This window comes from Ovis canadensis, chromosome 7, assembly GCF_042477335.2.
Source record: "Ovis canadensis isolate MfBH-ARS-UI-01 breed Bighorn chromosome 7, ARS-UI_OviCan_v2, whole genome shotgun sequence".
Taxonomy (NCBI): domain Eukaryota; kingdom Metazoa; phylum Chordata; class Mammalia; order Artiodactyla; family Bovidae; genus Ovis; species Ovis canadensis.
The window spans coordinates 67647477-67663228 of NC_091251.1; the positions used below are offsets into that span (position 1 = coordinate 67647477).

A 15752-nucleotide genomic window follows, 5' to 3' on the forward strand; every position below is an offset into this window, starting at 1 on the left:
CAAATTGCCAACATCTGCTGGATCATTGAAAAAGCAAGAGAGTTCCAGGAAAACATCTATTTCTGCTTTATTGGCTATGCCAAAGCCTTTGACTGTATGGATCACAAGAAACTGTAAAATTCTTCAATAGATGGGAATACCAGACCACCTGACCTGCCTCTTGAGAAACCTGTATGCAGGTCAAGAAGCAACAGTTAGAACCGGCCATGGAACAACAGACTGGTTCCAAATAGGAAAAGGGTACATCAAGGCTGTATATTGTCACACTGCTTATTTAACTTATATGCAGAGTACATCATGAGAAATGCTGGGCTGGATGAAGCACAAGCGGGAATCAAGATTGCCAGGAGAAATATTAATAACCTCAGATATGCAGATGCCACCACCCTTATGGCAGAAAGTGAAGAAGAACTAAAGAGCTTCTTGAGGAAATTGAAAGATGATAGTGAAAAAGTTGGCTTAAAGCTCAACATTCAGAAAACGAAGATCGTGGCATCTGGTCCTGTCACTTCATGGCAAACAGATGGGGAAACAGTGGAAACCATTACTGACTTTATTTTTGGGGGGCTGCAAAATCACTGCAAATGGTGACTGCAGCCTTGAAATTAAAAGATGCTTGCTCCTTGGAAAGAAAGTTATGACCAACCTAGACAGCATATTAAAAAGCAGAGATATTACTTTGCCAACAAAGGTCCATCTAGTCAAGGCTATGGTTTTTCCAGTAGTCATGTATGGATATGAGTTGGACTATAAAGAAAACTGAGCACTGAAGAATTGATGCTTTTGAATTGTGGTGTTGGAGAAGACTCTTGGGCGTCCCTTGGACTGCAAAGAGTTACAACCAGTCCATTCTAAAGATCAATCCTGAGTGTTCCTTGGAAGGACTGATGTTGAAGCTGAAAGTCCAATACTTTGGCCGCCTGATGTGAAGGGCTAATTCATTTGAAAAACCCTGATGTTGTGAAAGATTGAAGGCAGGAGGACAAGGGGACACCAGAGGATGAGATGGTTGATGGCATGACCGAGTCAATGGACATGAGTTTGAGTAAACTCCGGATGTTGGGGATAGACAGGGAGCCCTGGCGTGCTGCGATTCATGGGGTCGCAAAGAGTCGGACACGACTGAGCAATTGAACTGAACTGACCCAGAAATGTTCAAGTATGAACATTTTAGTAAGTATGTAAGTACTAACTAAATGATGTTCTGATAGCGTTCATTTCTGCTCTATACATTAAAAAAATAAAGAAGAACTGGCATAGCTTTCTTTTGGGGTTATTAGCAAATATTTTCACAGGAATTTAAGGTTGAGGTTTCATATTTATAAAAACTCAGCATTTCCTCCTGGGTTCTTTGTCTACAATGCTAGTAAAATCCCCCTAGGAAAAAAGTGTTATCTTAGATCAACTTTTCCCAAAGTGTTCTGGAAATGTGAACAGGTAATGTGTAGAATTCAGATCCTATAGTCAAACAAGTTTAGAAAATACTAAGTTTAACAAAGTCACATAAATTACTTTAATCATGGACTTCTCAGAGCCTTTAACATGAGAACATGCACTGTGAATCTCACAAGGACTTTTCTGAGGGACTTACAATACATTTGAAAATACATTTAGGGAAATGCTAACCTGACTCCCCTGGTCTTCCTTTCTAAACTACCAGACATCAGTAATGGAAAAAGCAAGAGTGAGTGATGCCAAAGTCATCTTAACGTTTTTTGCTAGAAATAATATCATAAAGTAAAATGAATCTCTCATTTATAGAACACTAACAGAACATATTCCAAAACTTTAAAAAGAAACAGACTCCCAGCCACTAAAAAAATTCTCTGACCACCATCAACTTTTGTTCATTAAGTTTCTCTCCAAATCTTTTCTTAGAGTGAATAATTATTATTTTTATAGCTATCCTGTAGGGAGTTTTTAATATGTTCCAGAAGTGAAGTGAAGTCGCTCAGTCAGGTCCGACTCTTTGCAACCCTGTGGACTGTAGCCTGCCAGCCTCCTCTGTCCATGAGATTCTCCAGGCAAGAATACTGGAGTGGGTTACTATTTCCTTCTCCAGGGGATCTTCCCGACCCAGGGATCGAACCCGGGTCTCCTGCATTGGAGGCAGACGCTTTAACCCCTGAGCCACCAGGGAAGCCCAGGGACTATGCTAAATGCAGTTCTTAATTTGATCCTCAAACCTTGTAAGGTGGGAATTATTACTAAGGAAACTGAGACTTGGAGAATTTGCATAACTCACTCAGGTAAGTGGCAGAGCCAATAGTCTAGACCAGGTATTCAGGCCCCAGGATTTTTGCCATAGCCCCTGGGAAGCACATCTTCATTGCTATGACTCTCTAGATGTATGTGCTGCTCTCAGAATCTGCTCTACCTTCACTGTCTCTGTGTTCATGTAAACAGTTTACCCAACAAAGCCCTACAAGAGGCTAGATTTCAATTCCTTCTTTGACATCCTACTTAGAGCTAATGAGAGGGTAAGGTACTTTAGCTAATTAACTGTCCACTTCCCACTGAGCCACCATCTTTGGTTATTCACATGGTTTTCTTCACATGCATCAGAATTAGAGAGAGGCTTCTTTCATCCTCTTTGAAAGAAAGACATTCTAGAATTTAGTCACCAGTTTTAACTGCACATTTCCTGCATTCTCTCTTGCACACAGCAGAGAGGCAGAGAAAAGCTGAAGGGACAAAGTACTGTGTTCCAGAGGCCAGATTCTCCATAGCACTCTCCCAATTTGGTCAGGCTCCTCTGCCTGTGCATCCTGACAGGTAAGCTTAGCACCTAGTATAGATTTATGCCCAGTTGTTGCCCAAGTGCTGCAACTTGAGCATTTTGCTACCTGATTTTGCTAGAATTCTGTTCATCTCTTTTCCTGAACATTTTTAAAGAGCATTTGATCAAAGACGTTATTTCTCTTACATACCTGGGCATTTCCCCATTGCTTTATTTGCAGGTTATTCTTTAATCTACAAGGTCATGGGACAGCCCTGTCATCCTATTTTGCATGTGGAGAACTGAGGCAGTAAGGGCCCACAGGGATCATGGTAGTGATTTCTCAGGCTGTTCAAGCAAAGGAAGTGGTGAATCAAAGATTCACAGTGATGTTAGATCTGCCTCTTCTGTGTCCTCAAGGTAGAGTTTCATTTTTAACCCCTAGGTGGATTTTTGCAACTGCCCCATTGAAAGATCGCAGTCAGGACTTCATACAAACTCTTTGAAATGTTCTACAAAACAAGGTGAATTTAACTCAGTGTTGAATAAGCACTTTAGAAACATGAATTAATAGCATAGACTTTAAAGAATGAGTTAGTGTATATGTTTTGCTCATTTTTCTCTCCTAACTCCATCATCTTTGTTCCACTAAATCATCTTTGGAGACTCCCACATACTATGGCTCTTTATAAGCCAGAGAGTAATAACATGGGGCTTCAACTCATGGGTCCTCACATCTCTGTCTGTCAAATACTTTGGGGATCAGATACTTTCGGAGCAGACTGCACATAAGGCAGTGGTGAGGCAAACACCTCTGAAGGATAAGACAAAGGACTTAAATAATGGATGGTCTTTGCTCTTTCTCAATAGGCAACAGAATCAAGTGAAAATAGCAAGCACTTAGGAATAAAGCAAATCTGGTCACTTTTAACCCAATTCCACCATGTACTAGTTCTGGGATGTTGAGTAAATTATTTAACCTTTCTGAGTCTTAGATTTCTCAAATATGTAATTATAGCTAATATGTACCTAAAAGAGATTTAAGAATAAAATTAAATAATATAAATGACTATCACAATCATATTATCTGACATGTAAGAACTAGTCAATAAATTTCCTTCCTTGCTCTCAGTTTCTTGATTGTAAAGTAACTAGGTAATAAAAATATTTTGCCTCAAAGGAACTTTTGAGAAAATATCCTTGAGATATCTAAAATATAGTAATTCAACAATGATAAAAATGATAATACTAGCAGCTATCAATGGCACCCCACTCCAGTACTCTTGCCTGGAAAATCCCATGGATGGAAGAGCCTGGTAGGCTGCAGTCCATGGGGTCACTAAGAGTCAGACACGACTGAGCGACTTCACTTTCACTTTTCACTTTCATGCATTGGAGAAGGAAATGGCAACCCACTCCAGTGTTCTTGCCTGGAGAATCTCAGGGACAGCCTGGTGGGCTGCCATCTATGGGATCGCACAGAGTCGGACATGACTGAAGCGACTTAGCAGCAGCAGCAGCAGCTATCAAAACCATTACAACCTACAGTTCTTATTTTTATTAAAATATCTACAACACGCAACAACCTAATGACCTGATTCAATTTTGTCTGTGACAGGTGTGTGTCCCCACATGTCTTTATGCCCAGTGCAGGGAGTGGGCAGGCAAGTGATGGGGCCACGGTTATCTCAACATCTCTTAGGTCTCAGATTTTCCTTCCCAGGGTCAGTTTTACTCCCAACCTAGTTTCTAACCAGGTAAATTGGAAAATCAGGACAAGGAACTTTTAAGCCTGATATCTGAACACAAAAGCCTAAGAGTTTTTCTTTGGTTTGCTTCTAGAATCCATTAAGAATGAGAATGCTCAATGTAGACATGGAGGTTGTGACCCACCTCCCCTGCCTGTATATCCTTAGGATAGTTTGGCCTTCTGGGGCTTGCACAACCAAAGAACTTGAGATCATGTGGTTTCTCTTAGGTCCCAAGTCACTGCTGGGCTGCACACAAGTGAGTTAATCTAGTCTCTGTTTCACTCCATACATAGATGTTATTATATATATATGTAAAAATATATATATACTTACAAATTCATTTACACTGCTAATTTTAAAGCTAATGCCATTTCTCTCTGTTATTTTATTTGAAGTTTGCACAGTAAATACATTTGTGTAGCACAGTTACACTGTTTCTTTGTATATTTAGTCTAAACAGTCACAAAAGACTGAAATATTTTAAACATATACTCACCTGAAAAATTCACCATCTTACCCATAAATTCCAACGTTAGACAATTTTTACTCTTGCTAATAGCATCATGCATCTTTCTGTATATTCTTTCAGCAACAAAACTACATGCAGGACTCTTTTCTGAAGCTGAGATGAAAATGTTATATTATTTTATCCAAGATTTTAAATGCCTAGAGATATTGATCCAGCCTGCTAGCCTGCTCAGAAGGATGCCCCACTTGCTGCATTGTGCTTAGAGACAATCTAATAAAAGCTTGCTGAATAATAAACAATGGGAGCCCACCAATTCTAAAAATTTAGATTGACAGGAATAATCCCCTCCCTGGAAAAGACAGACCAGCAGGCGCTTCCCATAAACCCATTACTGCCCATTCACCCATAAGCCAATAGAAGACGTTGTATTATTGGAACTCTTAGCTTTAAAAGAAATTGCTTTCCTAAATTTGACCTCCCATACTAAATATAAAATATGGACCATCTGTAATGAAGGGATTGCAGCCCAAACAGCCATCATCTCTCCGAGGCAGAGGTTAGAAGGTTGATGCACATTGGTTCCAAAGGGATGGGGATAGGGATGACCTTTTGCTTTGAAAATGGTCACTTGGAGCTGTAATGCGAGAGAAAGGGGTCAGGTATTAGCCAGGAAGAGTCTCTGAAGCTTCTGCCCTGTTAGACTCTTACACTGTGGGGTGGAGGAAGTCACAAAAGCAATATAAGCAAACAGCATCAATTCTCATAAACAGGAGAGTGTAATACAGAGAGAATGCGGAACTGGGTATACTCCAAATGGGGACTATGTTTCAAAGTCTTTCAAACTAAGCAAATAACTGTAAATAAAAGACAGAGGATTTGGAAAGGAAAGTATCTTCTATTTACTTGTGACAGAGTTTTGACCATTTGATTGGCATGCTGCTATTGTCACTTGCCCCCTACTTGCAGGCAAACCACAATTTCTTCCAAGCTGAGTTTTTTAAGGGAAAAACACTTTACAAAACTAATGTATGGAGTTCAGAAAGATTTCTATTCCTATGTCCTGAAGTTTTATTTAATTCTGATGAGATACTCTGATGACAAAAATGGCCCCCAATTATTGAATGCTTTGTCAGAAGCTTTTAACAAAAAAAATAAAAGGCTGTATACCAAATAGTTCATGTGAGAGCAGAGTACTCCATTCAAAGGAAGACAGTGTTAACCAGGGAATTGAACTGAATAGGTAGGAGTGGGATACACCAGATGGATGGGAAGATCCAAAGTGGTGTGCACTGATGCTGGAGCAGATCAGGAAGATAGTTCTAATAAACTCATTGAACACACACACACCAATTAGCCTCATGGAGGCAATTAGCAGGTTTCCTGGTTATAGCTTCCAAATAAAAGTGAGGGGAAATAGAGGCTGCCTGACTTTGGATTCTGCCATGCTTGGTATTTTGTGAAGGCAAGACAGACCCAATACATCATAAATACGAAACTGAATGTGATAATGCTCTCTTTTATCTCAAAGAAGTCCTTCCCATTCATTTCTCTCTCAGGTCATCCCTTCTAGGTCACTATCTTTAGCAGAACCATTCCCAATGCATGATAAATACATGGAAATTAAACTTCAAAGAAAGAAGAAACAATTAATAGGTATCCCAGTTAGTAGTACCTTCATCAGGTTGGTATGAGAAAGAAAAATGACAGAGTAAAAGTGCCACTAGCAATTCCTAAGTCATGTGATTTTTTCTTTTGGACAGATCAATGTTGGTTGCCAAGCAACACACATACACACATGCACCCGCACGCACACGCACTCGCGCACGCGCACACACACACACAGAAAGAAAAAGGGAGGGAAGCATTGTTATGATTTGATAAATCATTTTTTTAATTTGTGAATTTTATACTATCATTTTAATTATTTCCAACTTCTGTATTACTTTAAAAGAGGACCAATGTCATTAACTGAGAATACCTTTTGTGAACAATGGGCAACACTCCATATACACTTGGTAAATGAAAGGGGAGCTTTAAGAACAAGAGCTGAAAATTCTTAGTTGCCATCTTAGAATGTTTTATTAATGACATGTGTGTGTTTATTAATGAGTTTATTGCCTTTGTGTCATATTTATGTCACTATCAAATATTAATGTTTTCTATATTATAATAATATCTATTGATATAACCTAAATTTGCTTCCCAGTAAGGTGTCAGTATGAATAATACTTCTGAAACACTAAAATCAATAACAAGAATATTAGGAGGATATTATAGTATGTCAATGGAATGAATTCCACTTAAATAAACCAGCTAAATATACCAAATTATAATTATAAATAAATATACAAGTTATGGATATGAATCTTATAATAGCCAAGAGAATGTTATGTGAAATAATAAAGATACAAAATAAAAGAAACGAGGTCCTGGTAGACTCTCTGATTTAAAGTCAAGATCCTGCGCATTATTGGAACTAATAAGCATAAGTTTCTTTTAACAGGACAGAATATCACGTAGACAAAAGGTGGACTAAGTAGTTCATAGAAACCCTAAATTCATTTACTTGAATAAGATGGCTGCTGGTTCCCACTCCATAGCTCGTCCTACAGTTGTAAGCTCTTGTTCAGAAGCCTTTTTTCACCCCTTCATATTGCACAGGATTGGACAGTTTCTACGTGAGCAAGAGGTCTTCCCTGTGAATACCAAGATAACAATGTTCATCAGCTCCTAGGCTCTGAGCAGAGGTGACTGTCAGGGCAGCTGGGAGTCTAGCTGTGCTATCTGAAGATCAATAGAGGACTTCAGCACAGTCCTGTATGGAGCTACTAATAAGGAGAGGGACGCAGGCTTCCATAACTAAGAGAAAAAAAACATGAGCTTTCAATTGGCACACAAACCCACCTAGATTCCTGTTAAGTGTCAAAATACCCCTGTCATCATTCTCAAATTTCTCTCCTAGGCAAGGATAGCTGAAGGAGGAAAAATAGAAAGCATGCACTCTGCCTTACCTCTTGCTTTATACATCCTTGTTCTGTTCAAAGAGGCTCTCACCTCAGTATGTCCTACTGAAACTTTCTTGACTTGCTCATACTTGAGCTAATCCAAGGGCAATTTCCTCTGGGCCTCACTATCTCATCTGACAAAGTCAAAGTGCACCATAGTATAATGGCTTTACACGTACTCCTCCTGAGTCATATTCAACAATTTTATAATTGCTGCTATCTTAACCCAGAACATTAAGAGTAGTCATTTGGGTTCCACTGTTGCTCAATAGGAATGAGGCTTAGGAAGTCTACATGTCCTATATCACAGACAGTTCCCTGTTTTCCTCTGGACAAAGGAGGGCTAAGGTAAGGTAAGGTGAAGTCACTCAGTCGTGTCCGACTCTTTGCGACCCCGTGGACTGTAACCTACTAGGCTTCTCCGTCCACGGGATTCTCCAGGCAAGAATACTGGAGTGGATTGCCATTTCCTTCTTCAGGGGATCTTCCCAACCCAGGGATCGAACCCGGGTCTCCCGCATTGGAGGCAGACGCTTTAACCTCTGAGCCACCAGCTCGAAGGAGGTAAAGGAGGGCTAACCACAGAAATATTTGCTAACAGTGTTCTAACCACTTGATACATATTACTCTTCTGGTCTTCATAACAGCTTTAAGAGCTTGTTGTTCAGTAACTCAATTGTGTCCAACTCTTAGCGACCCCATGGACTGCAGCACATCAGGCTTCCCTGTCCTTCACTGTCTCCCAGAGTTTGCTCAAATGCACGTCCATTGAGTCAGTGACGCCATCCAACCATCACATCCTCTGTTGCCCCCTTCTCTTGCCTTCAGTCTTTCCCTTACAGGCTAGGTGTCAATTTTATTTCCACTTTACAGATGAAGAAACTGCTCAGAGTTCCACAGCTTCGAAGTTTGGGACAGAATTGTGAACACCAAGAAGTCTGGCTCCCAAGCCTAGACTCTAACCAGTATCCCACAGCCACCTCTTATGCAGTGTCACAGCATAAGAAGCCCTTGATATGTGCAGTTTGGGGCAGTAAGTCTCTAGCTAGAAGCCAACTGTGAAGCTGCCCCAATTTGGATGTTCCTGTAATAACTTTTCCTTTTTTTTTTTTTTTTTTTTTTTACTTTGAGGATCACCTAGTGCAGATTATTGATTTGTACTACCTGAAGGATATCTATCACTCTGAATGTTGTAAAATCCATGAACAGAATTAGTTGAGAAGGACTGTATCACTATGAACAAAGCTAGTGGAGGTGATGAAATTCCAGTTGAGCTATTTCAAATCCTGAAAGATGCTGTTTTGAAAGTGCTGCACTCAATATGCCAGCAAATTTGGAAAACTCAGCAGTGGCCACAGGACTGGAAAAGGTCACTTTTCATTCCAATCCAAAGAAAGGCAATGCCAAAGAATGCTCAAACTACCGCACAATTGCACTCATCTCACACACTAGTAAAGTAATCCTCAAAAATCTCCAAGCCAGGCTTCAGCAATATGTGAACCGTGAACTTCCAGATGTTCAAGCTGGTTTTAGAAAAGGCATAGGAACCAGAGATCAAATTGCCAACATCTGCTGCATCATGAAAAAAGCAATAAAGTTCCAGAAAAACATCTATTTCTGCTTTATTGGCTATGCCAAAGCGTTTGACTGTGTGGATTACAAGAAACTGTGGAAAATTCTGAGAGAGATGGAAATACCAGACCACCTGACCTGCCTCTTGAGAAACCTATATGCAGGTCAGGAAGCAACAGTTGGAACTGGACATGGAACAACAGACTGGTTCCAAATAGGAAAAAGAGTACTTCAAGGCTGTATATTGTCACCCTGCTTATTTAACTTATACGCAGAGTACATCATGAGAAATGCTGGGCTGGATGAAGCACAAGCTGGAATCAAGACTGCTGGGAAAAATATCAATAACCTCAGATATGCAGATGACACCACCCTTATGGCAGAAAGTGAAGAGGAACTAAAAAGCCTTTTGATGAAAGTGAAAGAGGAGAGTGAAAAAGTTGGCTTAAAGCTCAACATTCAGAAAACGAAGATCATGGCATCTGGTCCCATCACTTCATGGGAAATAGATGGGGAAACAGTGGAAACAGTGGCTGACTTTATTTTTCTGGGCTCCAAAATCACTGCAGATGGTGATTGCAGCCATGAAATTAAAAGACGCTTACTCCTTGGAAGGAAAGTTATGACCAACCTAGGTAGCATATTGAAAAGCAGAGACATAACTTTGCCAACAAAGGTCCATCTAGTCAAGGCTATGGTTTTTCCTGTGGTCATGACTGGATGTGAGAGTTAGACTGTGAAGAAAGCTGAGTGCTGAAGAATTGATGCTTTTGAACTGTGGTGTTGGAGAAGACTTTTAAGAGTCCCTTGGACTGCAAGGAGATCCAAGCAGTCTATCCTAAAGGAGATCAGTCCTGGGTGTTCATTGGAAGGACTGATGCTGAAGCTGAAACTCCAATACTTTGGCCACCCCATGCGAAGAGTTGACTCACTGGAAAACACCCTGATGCTGGGAGGGATTGAGGGCAGGAGGAGAAGGGGACGACAAAGGATGAGATGGCTGGATGGCATCACCAACTTGATGGACATGAGTTTGGGTAAAGGCTGGGAGTTGGTGATGGACAGGGAGGCCTGGTGTGCTGTGATTCATGGGGTCGCAAAGAGTCAGACACGACTGAGCGACTGAACTGAACTGAACTGAAGACATACACAGAGGAGAAACCAAACTGTACATGATGTAGACCCAGGAAGTCTTGTGCCACTGTGTCCTTGCTGGGCTCTGCAGTGTTCCAGCCATGGAAACTACAGGCAGAATCTCTTCTCAGCTGGCAGGCGTCAGGGTCCCCAAGGCCCCCCAGAACTTACTTTTAGGACACATTGCCAGCTGTAACCACAGGGAGGAACTGAGCTGCCACTGGCATTGCTCTGCCGTCTCTTTCCCATGATCCTGGTTTAGCCAGTCTCCCCCAGCCTCCCTCTTAAGTCCAGTGCCTACCTTAACTTTCCATGTTAACTCTGTGCTAAGACATTGCACAGGCTTCCCTGGTGGCTCAGTGGTAAAGAATCCACCTGCTAATGCAAGAGATGCAGTTTCAATCCCTGGGTCAGGAAGATCCCCTGAAGAAGGAAATGGCAACCCACTCCAGTATTCCTGCCTGGGAAATTCCATGGACAGAGGAGCCAAGAGGTCTACAGTTCATGGAGTCGCAAAAGATTCAGACATGACTTAGCAACTAAACAACAACAACAAGACATTGCACTCTCTTCAAAGATCATCTCTGAGAACCAGGTCTCAGACCTACCACCTTCTAAGTAAGCTCCACTCTCTTGTGATTTGATCAGAATCCTCCAGGAACCCTTCTCAAAGGTCCTTGGTGTCCCTGTTCACACTGACCAGTGTGGCCTGATAAAAACTACTGGGCAGCCCCTAACGATTAGCTAAAACAAGCTAAGATTATATCCATGTTTTTTGTAACAAAGACTAATTTTTGTGTGTGGCTTTTAAAAGAGGGTTTTCAGGAAAACAGAACATTTATCTGATAGAAATGGTTATTACATTTCAATAACCATTGGAATCACCTGAGGTGCTTGTTAGAATTATAGACCCACCTCACCTTCAGGAAAGATTGAAGGCAGGAGGAGAAGGGAACGACAGAGGATGAGATGGTTGGATGGCATCACCGACTCAGTGTACATGAGTTCAAGTAAACTCTGGGAGTTGGTGATGGACAGGGAGGCCTGGTGTGCTGCAGTCCATGGGATCACAAAGAGCCAGACACGACTGAGCAACTGAACTGAACACCTTCATTGTCTTCTAGAAAATTCTGTCTCCAAATGACAGGATGCAGGATTTGTACTGTTCAAAATATAGTCATTGATTGTACTTCCAGAAAGACTTCTATGTGGTTTTTCCTGGTTTCTATTTCAACAAAGGCCCCTGACTAATTAGTCTATGTCCCTGAGCCCAGAACAGGCTGAAAAGATACGACAACAAAAATTAAACTCCACTTGTTCTTAACATATTACTACTTTGGAGAAGTTGAGATCAGAGAAAGCAAATGATTTGCTCAAATTGTCAAATTTAGTAGTGTGTCTCAGGCTACAACACAAATCTCCTATCTAGTTCTTTCCTCTACCACTTTCCTTTCCTTTCCTTGGGTTTTTTGAATATGACAATAGGGGGCAGGAATAATAATACCTGTATATTTGTATTTAAAAAGACACCATTTACTGAAAAGTTACAAAATTCTACAAAATTCTGGACAAATTTTTACATGATTCAAAGAATCACAGCTTTTTCAGAACCTTAACACAGAAGAAATCATGTGTCTATTTGGTAGCTAAAACTAGCAGTCTTGATATCTAATCTTGATATCTAAAGGTAGAAACCTTTTGCAGGAGACATCTGTACTTCAGTTTCCTTGTCTGTCATCAACCCAGACAAACATGGTAAAAACAAAGATTATGATCAACATTCAAAAACTTCAAAGTACAAACATTTGCTCCCCTTCAACAAATGAAAATGAAAGGTATTCAGGAGAGGTAAACTGAAGTGATTCTTTCCATTAGAAAAATATTTACCACAATTCCTCAAAGAACCTTCCCTAAAAGATTCCAAATGCAATTTATCTTATAGAAGTGTTCCTTCAGAGTAACTATTTCCAAGATTATGTTTTACATAATGCAAACTGGAAAGCAAAAGCATTCTTCCTGGCAATTTTAACAAGATAGGCACAGGAACTATCCTTGTATAACATCAAACAGCCAGATGAAAACTACAGAACTTTGGTTATATATCCAAATAATTATTATACATTACACTATCATCTAATATTTTGAAATAATTTTTAAATTATTTCATTCAGACTGAATTAGAAATAATCTCTAAATATTCTAGTTTCCTATGAATAAACCATAGTGCCAGAAATTTTTTTATTTGGAAGACTTAGCAATTAAAAGCCAATCAAACATTTTTAAGTTTGTTGAGTAGATGGGGAAAGAGGGAAAATGTGAATTATTTTTTATAGAAAAATGAACATGGTGCCAGACCCAGAAAGACATAACCATTGCTTAAGAATGACATGACAAGAATTATGTCCAACGATGAAAGAAAAAGAGACCAATGCACTACTAAATAAAGAACTCTCTAATTAACATTGCTTTGCAGACAAGATGCAGAAGGGTCCATCTAGAAGGTCAGGATTTCCCAGTAGTTCTCAAAGACTTCTGTAACTAGTGCCTAATAATTTTCTCCATCACCTGTCTCCATCATCCCCCTCTCCATTTACATATCTATCATTCAGCCCCTGTAGGAATCTTAAAGTTTGGAAGAAATACCAGCTTTTTACAGGAAGTTCAGAAATCTCTGTATAGGGAAATGCTCTCTGTTTAAAACAAAATAGATTTTGTTATCAAAAAGACAATCACAATTATAAAATTGTTTCAATAATGTTATAAATCATGACGATTATATTTGCATGGATTTTGTTTTGCTCTTCTTGACCCTAAAAAAACTTTTAAGGAGATTAAGATTCATTTGGTCAAAACATATGACATTTACTTCATTAGTCAGTGCACTAAATTCTCTCTAAGTAAATCCCATACAGATCTGACTTTCCCCATGAAAATCTGTACAGTGAACTCCTAGTTTATTATGCCTACTTGAAAAGGGTAATTTAATAAGGCATCAGTACAAATACTTAATTGTGCAATGGCTATCGACAATGCCTTTAAACAGTTGCATATTTGCCAGATTTAGCTAATGGAACTAGAATTGCCACTTAATGTCTCAGCTTGCACTGGTGGAAAATAAATTGTATCTGACATTCCTTTGGCTTTTAAAGGACATACTTAGATAATATTTACAGTCAAATTGATCTATTGTTGCATTTATGTTTTCTTGGGTTAAAAAAAAGGATCAAATGTGTTCTAAAGGATAATATTTCTTTGAATCTTCTCAGTTTGGAATGCTTTTGCACACACATGTTTCATTTAGGTGTACCTAATCAAAGTCTAAATAACTGAATGTAGTGTGGACATTTCAATCAGGCAAACAGCTATTTTAGCTACAGTTCAAAGACCCAAATGTCTGGAAGATCAGTTGGTCAGTAAGCTGAATTGTTCACTTTTCATGGAATTCATGTAGACAGAATTTGCTTCATTAATACACTTAATGAAGCACTTAATACATTAAATATTGCAGTATCTTCTTCAGGTGTGTGACTAGGAAGAAGAAATAGCTAAGAGAATCAATCTTATATTTAAATATCTGTTGCTTGCCAGGCACTATGAAGTTCAAAAACAGGCAAGCTTTATTATTGATGGCATTAAAAATAAGGACGATGTTTATCTTGGGAGGTAGTAACTTGAAGCAAGCACAAGGAGATCCTTCAGGTACACTGTGATATTTTATTTCCTGACTAGGATGAAAAACCATCAGGGTTGTTAACACTGATGTGTTTACACATACACCTATCTAACTCGAACCTCTATCCAGATAGAGAACATGACCATCACGCCAGAAAGTTCTTTGTGCCCTTCCCAGTCAATATCTGATCCTACCCACACCAAGAGGCAATCACCGTTCTGCACTATAGATTTTTGCACTATAGATTAGGTTCAACTGTTCTAGAACTCCAATGAATAAACTCATATGGTAGGTATTCTTTTGCATAAGGCTCCTTTCGTTTAGTGTTTTTGAGATTTACTGTGTTGCATATATTATTAGTCTGTTCCTGTTTATTGCTGAGTAGTATTTCATTGTGTATATATACCACATCATGCATGCACATTTATCCATTCTCTAATTAATGCACATAGGGGTCATTTCCAGTTTGGGACTATTATGGATAAACTTCCTATGAATATTATTATATGTTTTTTAGTAGATTTTTTCATTTCTATTGGAGAAATACCTAGGAGGGAAACTGCTGAGCCCCAGGGTAGGTATACGGTATTACTACCTTGATTTTATAATACTATGATATATGATGCATTTTCATATATCCCATGATAAAGATGGGCTTCCCAAGTAGTGCTAGTGGTAAAGAACCTTCCTGCCAGTGCAGGAGACATAAGAAACGCAGGTTCGATCCCTACGTCAGGAAGATCCATGGCAACCCACTCCAGTACTCTTGCCTGGAGAATCCCATGGACAGAACAGCCTGACTGGCTACAGTCCATAGGGTCTCAATGAATTGGACACAACTGAAACAACTTATTACGTACATGATAAAAATAGAAAAGTTAGGGATCATGACATTACAATTAGGAAAACTCGTATCTGAACAAATATCTTTTCTTAAAGTGTTTTGTGATTGATTTAATGTTTGTAGACTTTGTTTACTTGGTTTGGGGAAGAATAATTGTGATTAGTTGTCTTTTATATTTTAATTTTCTAAGATCCAAATGAGCTAACATTTATGAAAGCAATTTTAAAGCACTCTTAATTATTTTATATGAAGAGGCATCCAAACACAAAGAAAAATTCAGAGAAGATATTTTAAGAACTTTCTCTAGAAGGCATATACCATGCAGAGTAGAATCTGAAGTGTATTGGTAAATTCCCTTCATCAGCTCTAATGTATATAGTTCAATATGACCCTTTACTCAGGCCAAGAGCTGAGTAAGAACAGTTGGTTTCACTCTGAACCCTCATGGCCTCAAATTTGGTTTATTCTAATATTAAAGAATTTAGTCTATTTTTATTTCAGTCTTTTATTTGGGATCATATTTCTCTACAAGTCCAATCAGCCTTTGACAAGGATTTAATGAAGAAAAGGAAGCTAGAATATCTT

The 15752-nt window shown here is 39.2% G+C and overlaps 1 non-coding gene across 1 annotated transcript; it reads right to left on the bottom strand.

Moving 5' to 3' along the window:
* Positions 1-2068: 2068 nt before the first annotated feature.
* On the bottom strand, positions 2069-2140 carry TRNAW-CCA (transfer RNA tryptophan (anticodon CCA)). The gene has a single exon. It is a non-coding gene; the product is annotated as a tRNA-Trp (tRNA).
* Positions 2141-15752: the final 13612 nt, after the last annotated feature.